At 49.7% G+C, this 7932-nt stretch overlaps 1 pseudogene; it reads right to left on the bottom strand.

Annotated features, from left to right (window-relative positions):
• Positions 1-3135: 3135 nt before the first annotated feature.
• Positions 3136-5781, bottom strand: LOC139006397 (pleckstrin homology domain-containing family G member 5 pseudogene; annotated as a pseudogene).
• Positions 5782-7932: the final 2151 nt, after the last annotated feature.

Here is a 7932-nt window from a genome sequence, read left to right as displayed (position 1 = left end):
ATCCAATTAAAAGGAAGGATAACTAGGCAAAAAACCAGAAGTTCTAATATTACTTGTCTCTACATGACCTATTCTCCAGTCATCGAGATTATCACTTTGTTGTTAGACTTGTTTACTGTGAATCCTGAATATTCAATTTTTTACTACCCATAAAACTAAATTCTAAGTTATTTATGCTTACTATCTGGCAGAAATTTCTGGTTTTGCCAAACATTTTGGTTGCTATCCCTGGAACCACTGTAGGCCATATTGTTCTGACACATTTCTACCCTGTAATATGTGACTATGTAGCTTATGTTGTAGCTGACAGAATGAGTGTGGAAGTGATGTGCACCATTTCCAGACCTGCTCTATGGAAATATTCAATAGGTGATCCACCATCCCTTTTCCCTGCCTACTGGCCAGATATGCATGCTTCCATGACTTTGTAAGCTTCATGTTGACAATAATTGAACTTGAACTTCTGTCTCGGGTATAGCCTTCACCCAAAGACAGGCTATCACAGCTAGTTTGATAAAGCTTCTCCTCTGCTCCACATCCAGTCAGTTGTCATCTGATTTGAGAGGTAAAGTATCACAGCACTATCCCTGCCACTTACTAAGGGAGCAATATTGAGAGTCACCTCTAATTGGCTACATGGGTGCAATTATGACCCACCCTCAACTTAGAAATACATACTGTTAAATTTAATGGTATAGACATTATGTCTTGACTATTGGAATACTCCTACTCAGACAGCCATAAAGTCAAACCTGGCCCAGGACAATCAGATGAGGAAAAATAGTATTAAAAGTAATATACACAAAGTTGTAATACAACCCACCCTTCTTCAAGTCTCCTGCTCTTATACGCCTTTCCTGTGAAGTTCCTCTGTTACATCCTTTTATATTCACTGTGAGGTAGAACTTAGCTAAATAAAATTTTAGCTATTTAATATATATCAAACACTTGTTTAAAATAACCAATGTTTACATTACCCTTTCTACTCTTTAATGAGTGTATGGCATTGAAAACCTTGTGGAAAAAACATGGCTCTGTAATATTTAGTTTTTCTTGACTCTTTATGTACATTGGTAGCAGTAAAGTATGTAATTTTATCAGAAGTATATTTAAGATATCCCACAAAGGTTTGTGCATAAAATGTTGAGCCCTCAGTCAATCTCTTTCAGATTCCATAAGCTTAAATGAGGAAGTAAATTTAGCTCCATATACAAAAATTTGCTATTTTATGTTGCAACTAGAGGCCTGATGCACAAAGATTCATGCAAGAATGGGCCTTCCTTCCCCTCACTGCTGGCACCTCCTTTGCTCTGGCCAGTGCAGGCTTTCTGCCTTCGCTCCGACCCGAAGCCGCCTTTCTGCCTTCCCACACTGCCCAGAGGCCCAAAGTGGCTGGGGTGGTGCAGAACGCCTGTGTCCTGTCCCTGGCCACTCGTTTCCTGTGTATGCAAATTAACCAGCCATATTCATTTGTCGTAAGTGTTTTCCTCCACGTCCTGCGTGGTTCAGGGTTCGGGTCTGGAAGTGGAGCCACAAACAAATGAAATAGAAAAGACACAAGATAATTTGGGAATATGGGGGACCAGGCGAGCAAGTCCAACTCAGGGAGAAGGACTTCCACTGTGCTCAGGCCTCACCAAGCTTTTATAGTGAGAGGTAAACAAGGTAGTGATTACCATAGTTACACAGTTCTTGTGAGTTTCACTTGTTTTGACCATGGTTACACTTCCTGCACTTCCTCATCCCATTAGCTTTCCCAGATAAGATCTAGGGAGTGTTATAAGGTCAAGCTTAATTATGCTAAGAGGACTGTGCCCTTTAAGATAGGACTTGTTTGTGACTTTGCCAGCAGGCCAGTCCGAGGCTTAACCCTATATCAGTTTCCCACATTTGTTGAATTAATTTTCATAGTCACTCCTGATTTGCTGGTGGGTGTTGCGAAGGTACAGTCAATTTGCATCTTTCTCTTTTATGAGTGTAGACTAGAGGCCCAGTGCAGGAAATTCGTGCACTGGGTATGGGTGACGGGTCCCTTAGCCCAGCATGTGCCCACTCGCAGTTCGGGACCCCTCCCTCCTTACTGCCCACCTGCTTGCTGCTTCCTACTGCTCAGCTTGCTGTTCCTTAGCGCTGCCGCGAAGGCCTTGGGTCTGCTGGGTGCCAGGCCTGAGGGTTTGTGTCTCTGATACCCCCAGCAGCCCCAGCACCTTGTTGGCGGGGCTTGGGGCTGCTGGGTGCTGGGGTTGCGGATCTGTGTCTTTGATCAGGGCCCCAGCAGCCCCAGCACCAAGGTGGTGGGCCTTGGGGCTGCTGGCTACAGGGTCCCCGCCCCCCCCCCCCCCCCCCCCCGCGTGTTTGTGTCTTCTATCAGGCCCCCAGCAGCCTCAGCAGCCCCAGCACTGCCTAAATAACTTAAGGGAAACTTTATTTAATCTTCTTTTAAAAGCAATCTAGTTTAAAAATGAGTTGCAGTTAAGAGAGAAAAAAGAACATGGTACCTAAGAGTGAGATAGACTGACAGCGGAGAGGCTGGGCACTGGTCAGGGGCTTACATGCCAACTGTTCTCCACCTGGGAAATGATGTAAAATCGGTTTCTTTAGTTTTCTGCTCAATGGTCTTCTCCAGCGAGTGGAGTGGCATCTGCTCGCTTCTCCCTGGCGCCTGGCTTGGTGGTCGCCTTGGGGTCTGGCTGCGCTCCAGCGGGCTCCGCACTGGCCTGCCTGCTCCACCTGGCCCTGTGCACACGTTCCTTCCTCCGAGACTTCCTTGGGCACAGCCCCGGTCCATCACCTCCTCCTGTGTCTCGCACCACTTCCACAGGGCCGAGAAAGAGGCCCACACAGAGTTCAGGTCTGCAAGGAGCTGGTCCTCTGCTTTCAGAAACTTCGGTATCTCCGCTTGCAATTGTTCCCTTCTATGACCTTCCTTCCCTACCTCTGGAATCTTCCCGGAGCACCACATGCCTGCCCTCTAGCAGCAGGTTGTCTTTGTGTGACTTTCAGGGAAGCCTTCAGGGCCTGGTGGCCGCACTGCGGCCTTTCCACATTGGGCGCCCGGGGAAGGCAGGCGGCTCCCCAGCAAGTCCCGCTGCACCAGGCACACGTGCTCCCAGGCATGGCAGCTCCACACTGTGTTCAGGGCCTGGGAGTTAAGCAGCAGGGTGGTCCTGATGCGCTGGTAGCTGTGGCAGCCAAGCAGAGTTCCGACAGGCTACAGCTGGGGGCTGGGGGCGCCCCCTGGGTGGCGGCCCCTGCCAGCAGCTGCAGGAGGTTGGCCTCAGATTTGGACTTGAGCAGGTGGGGCAGGCGGGGCAGCAGCTGGACAGGGGTGCGGCAGTGGAGGCGGGGAGAGGGCAAGGGGTGAAGGGGCCTGTGGTAAATCTAGGGGCCGGGGCGCTGGCTCCACCACAGGGGCTGGGGTCGCAAAGTCTTGCAAGGAGGCGGAGTCCATTGAGCAAGAGCTGCCCTCCCCGGGGCCCAGGGCCAGCAGCTCGCTGGTCAGTGTGACAGATGAGGCGGTGGTACTGAGGGACATCTCATCCAATTGGGAGCTGAAGGGGCCGCCCTCGAACTCGGGAGAGGAGAGCGTCTCCCGGGGCTCCAGCACCACCATGGCCAGGGTCTCCATGGAGCCGTCAGAGGTGCAGTGCTGGGTGTCCAGACTGTTGCTGCTTTTGCGCAGGATGGTGGGGGAGCTGGTGGCGGAAGTGCTACTCTCCCTACCCTCCTCTTCCTCTTCCTCTTCCTCCTCCAGGCTCTGCAGGTGCTGCTGGCTGCCCCTGTGCCCCTGCACATGCAGCTGCTGCAACTGGTTCTGGGCATTGTAAATGGAGTCCACCCAGCCCCAGTACAGAGCCTGCCCGCTGGCCTGGAACGTGTAGGCCCCCACGGCGCTGTGGAACTCATTCAGGTAGATGAGGAGGAAGGAGCCAGGGTCCTGCAGCTCCCGGCACACGATCTTGTCCACCAGCAGTGGTGGCCTGATGACCTTGGTCCTCTCAGCCTTCTTCACTGCCTTAGTCACTAAGAGCAGGTCCGTGAAGAGGAAGCAGTACACATCCATCTTGCTGTCCTTTCCCTCCTTCATCCTCAGGCTGCCCTCCAACATCAGCTGACGCGTCTCCTCCAGGGAGGCACCAGGGATGGGCACGGTCAGGTCCAGATGCAGAAATTCCTTCAGGAGCTTGTCCACCTCCTCGTTGCTACCCTCCACCGCCTCGTAGGCGTCCATGCGGCTCACCACGGCCGCCAACTGCTGCAGCTCCTGTCACTGCAGCATGCACGCGTTCATGTGACGGATGAAGTGCTCCACGGAGCTGATCATGGTGATGACAGGCTCCTTGGCACGCGGCTCGTCTGTCTTCCTCAGCACCGACTTGAGCAGCAGCGGGTACTTGGTGAGCCGCTGGTGGGGCTTGGCGAGCATATTGCTCAGCTCCAGCCGCTGGCACTGCTGGTGCTTCTCGGCCCACGTCCCGTAGGCCCGGAAGAGGTCATTGTCATGCAGCAGGCTGCGCATGTACTCCATGCAGCCCTCCTCCTCCATGCAGTACCGGATGTAGGGCTTGAAGAAAAAGCCGAACATCTTGAAGCCTTTGAGGAGGTCCCAGGCTGCAGCAGCGCCGGCGTGCGCAGCGCCTTCTCCACCATAGGCGCCATCACGCTGCCCCACAGCCCACGGTGCAGACGCGTGATCTTGGGGATGTTGCTGAACTGGAGCGGGTCATGGAGGTGTCGGGACTCCTCCCCAGGGCGACCCTTCACCCGGGTATCCCCGCAGCTCCATTCACCCCCTCAGCCAGCTGGGAGCGCCCTCGGTGGGTCCGCTGCTCTGGGCGCTGGGGAGGAGGAGACCACAGAGGGCGAGGCCCTGAAGCAGGAGGAAGCCGTGGAAGGCAGGCAAGGAGCCCAGAACGCATTGCCCCCCGTCACCACCCCATGTCCACCGGGGCCTGCACCCAGGAGAGCAAGGCCCTGAAGCAGGAGGAGGCCCCCGAAGGCAGGCGGCTCCCCAACAGTCCTGCTGCACCAGGAGCATGTTCCCCCGCCCCGACCTGTGCCCTCCAGGTCTGCGCTGCTCCAAGCTGCACTCAAGGCCTGGGCAGCGCTCCAGGAGCAGGGCATGGAGGTGTCGGGACTCCTCCCCAGGGTGACCCTTCACCCTGGAGTACCCACCGCTCCATTCACCCCTGTCCAGCAGGGAGCGCCCTCAGTGGGTCCTCTGCTCTGGGAGCTGGGGAGGAGGAGGCCGGCGGAGGGCGAGGCCCTGAAGCAGGAGGAAGCCGTGGAAGGCAGGCAAGGAGCCCAGGACTCAAGGTGCCCCCGCGCCACACTGCGCCCCCTGGGGCCTGCATCCAGGAGTGCCATGGCTGTGGCAGGGCCACCGGCTGGGCTTGGAGGTGAGTCTTCCCCGCACAGACCGAGCAGCCTGCCTGGTATGGGTGGGGGTTTCGGGTCACCTGAGGGAGGCTCTGGCCTTTCTCTGCTCCTCTCCTGGTGGAGCAGCGGGACTCCAACACTGAGGTCAGAGGAACCGCCTTCCAGCCCCAGGCCACTTCTCGGAATCGGAAGTTTCGCCATTGACCTCTGCCTAGGACCGGACCTCTGCACCCCCAGGGTGCATAAACACACAGGGCTTCCATCAGGCTTCGCTGATCCTGGTGCCAAGAGGCCTCCCGGCTCTGCTGATCCCCAGGCGGTAAGGCCTTGCTGCTCTGCAGCTTCCGGGCTGTTTGGCTTCACTCCACCAATTGGAGCCTGCGTATGCAAATTAACTGCCATCTTTTAGCTTCTATAATTGAAACATTGTATCTTTTGGAGCTGTTGCTTCAGGAGCTCAGAGCTCTGCAGCCGCAGGTTGGGAACCTTGGCTTCCTCCATCGCTGGGGCAACCAAGCCTCCTGTTCCTTTAAGCTGCATGGCTACTGGCCGCCATCTTGGCTGGCAGATAATTTGCATATCTCGCTGATTAGCCCATGGGAAGGGTAGTGGAGGTATGGCTAATTACCATGTTTCTCTATTATTAGATAGGATACCCAATACATCTGAATTTTTACAGGCTAGGATAAATGAAATAAATTTGAAGATGTATATGAGGAGCTAAGGTAATTTTCTCACACCAAACAATTGATATTTTACTATTAAAACTTTGGTGACATCTTAATAAATAATCTGTTTTCATATTATTCTGAAAAAGTATGTGTCTCTAGAGGTCAGACACATAACTTTTTTTGTAAATATATATTTTATTGATTTTTTACAGAGAGGAAGGGAGAGGTATAGAAAGTTAGAAACATCGATGAGAGAGAAACATCAATCAGCTGCCTCCTGCACACCCAAACTGGGGATGTGCCTGCAACCAAGGTACATGCCCTTGACCGAAATCGAACCTGGGACCCTTCAGTCTGCAGGCCGACGCTCTATCCACTGAGCCAAACTGGTTAGGGCGTGATTCATAACTTTTAATAACTACTTTGCAGCCATTATAGTAAAATTTTTAAAATATGCAAATCATAGATTGTTTTCAAAAGTAATGGAACATGCATAAATTTAGAACTATATGTAGGAATTTTTATGCTAAAACTTTTGTTAACTATTAAAGTGATATTTCATTCCCTGTGTTTATAAATCTAAAATATAGAACTGTATGATTTACTTTTATAAATTGCTCCTATATTTTAAATATGCTTAATAAATATCCACATGGATACGAAAAAATGTATGGATGTGCATATTCAAATATCTATCTCTCTGCCATTGTGATTTTACGTGTACTTTATTTTTTGTCAGATTTATTTTTATAATTAAAATGAAGTATTCATAAAAATTAGTAAGGAAAATTGTTTCCTATTAATTTTTAAAGACCTATGGTGATGTATTTTGCACATTCCCTGTTTCTGATGCTCATGTCTACTTCTGTCCCCAAGGACACAGTCCCAACTGCTGCCTTTAAGAGTGTTTCTTATTCCAAAAGTTATTTACACATTAGAATTCTTAGTCACTTTTGAGTCAGAGTCACCAAGGACATGAGTGTTTGTTTGTTTGTTTATTTAATTTATTTAAATGTGCTAGTATGCCAAAGGCATCATATCTTCAAGCTCTCTAAAAACCAAAACGAGGTCTTACACATTCTAGCTTTTTTTCCCCTTTTTCTTTTTATTGTTTAATTAAATTTATTGGGGTGAAAGTGGTTAATAATATGGTATAGGCTTCACATGTACTTTTCTATAACACATGATCTGTATACTGCATTGTGTGCCACCCACCCAAAGCCAAATCATCTTCTGTCACCATATATTGTCCCTTTACTACCCCCACCAACTCCATTCCCCTGGTAACCACCATACTGTTGTCTGTGTCTATGACTTTTTGTTTGTTTGTTTGTCTTGTTTGTTCACTTCTTGCTCTCAGTTTTATATGCCACATATGAGTCAAATCCTATGGTACTTGACTCTGTCTGACTTATTTTGCTTAGCATGATATTCTCAAGGTCCATGTTGTCACAAATGGCAGTATTTCATCTTCCCTATGCCTGAGTAGTAATCCATTGTGCATATGTACTACATCATCTTTATCTAATCATCTATTGAGAGATACTTTGCTTGCTTCCATATCTTGGCCACCATAAATAAAGCTGCAATGAACATAGGGTTGTATACATCTTTGTAAATAAGTGCTTTCAAGTTTTAGGGGTTGATACCCAGAAGAGGAAATTCTGGATCATATAGCAACTCTATTCTTAATTTATTGAGAAGATACCATACTATTTTTTCTTATTAGCTGCACCAGTTGACATTCCCACGAGCAGTGAATATAGGTTCCTTTTTCTCCACAACTTCTCCAAGAAATGTTACTACTTGCCTTGTTGATAATAGCCATTTTAACAGATAGCTATTATGTGAGGTATTTCATTGTAGTTTTGATTTGCATTTC

This window comes from Myotis yumanensis, unplaced genomic scaffold (genome assembly GCF_028538775.1).
Source record: "Myotis yumanensis isolate MYYU_CA2020_CCGP unplaced genomic scaffold, mMyoYum1.0.hap1 SCAF_3, whole genome shotgun sequence".
Classification (NCBI taxonomy): domain Eukaryota; kingdom Metazoa; phylum Chordata; class Mammalia; order Chiroptera; family Vespertilionidae; genus Myotis; species Myotis yumanensis.
The sequence above is the reverse complement of the archived record's forward strand: the minus strand, read 5'-3'. Positions and strand labels throughout refer to the sequence as shown.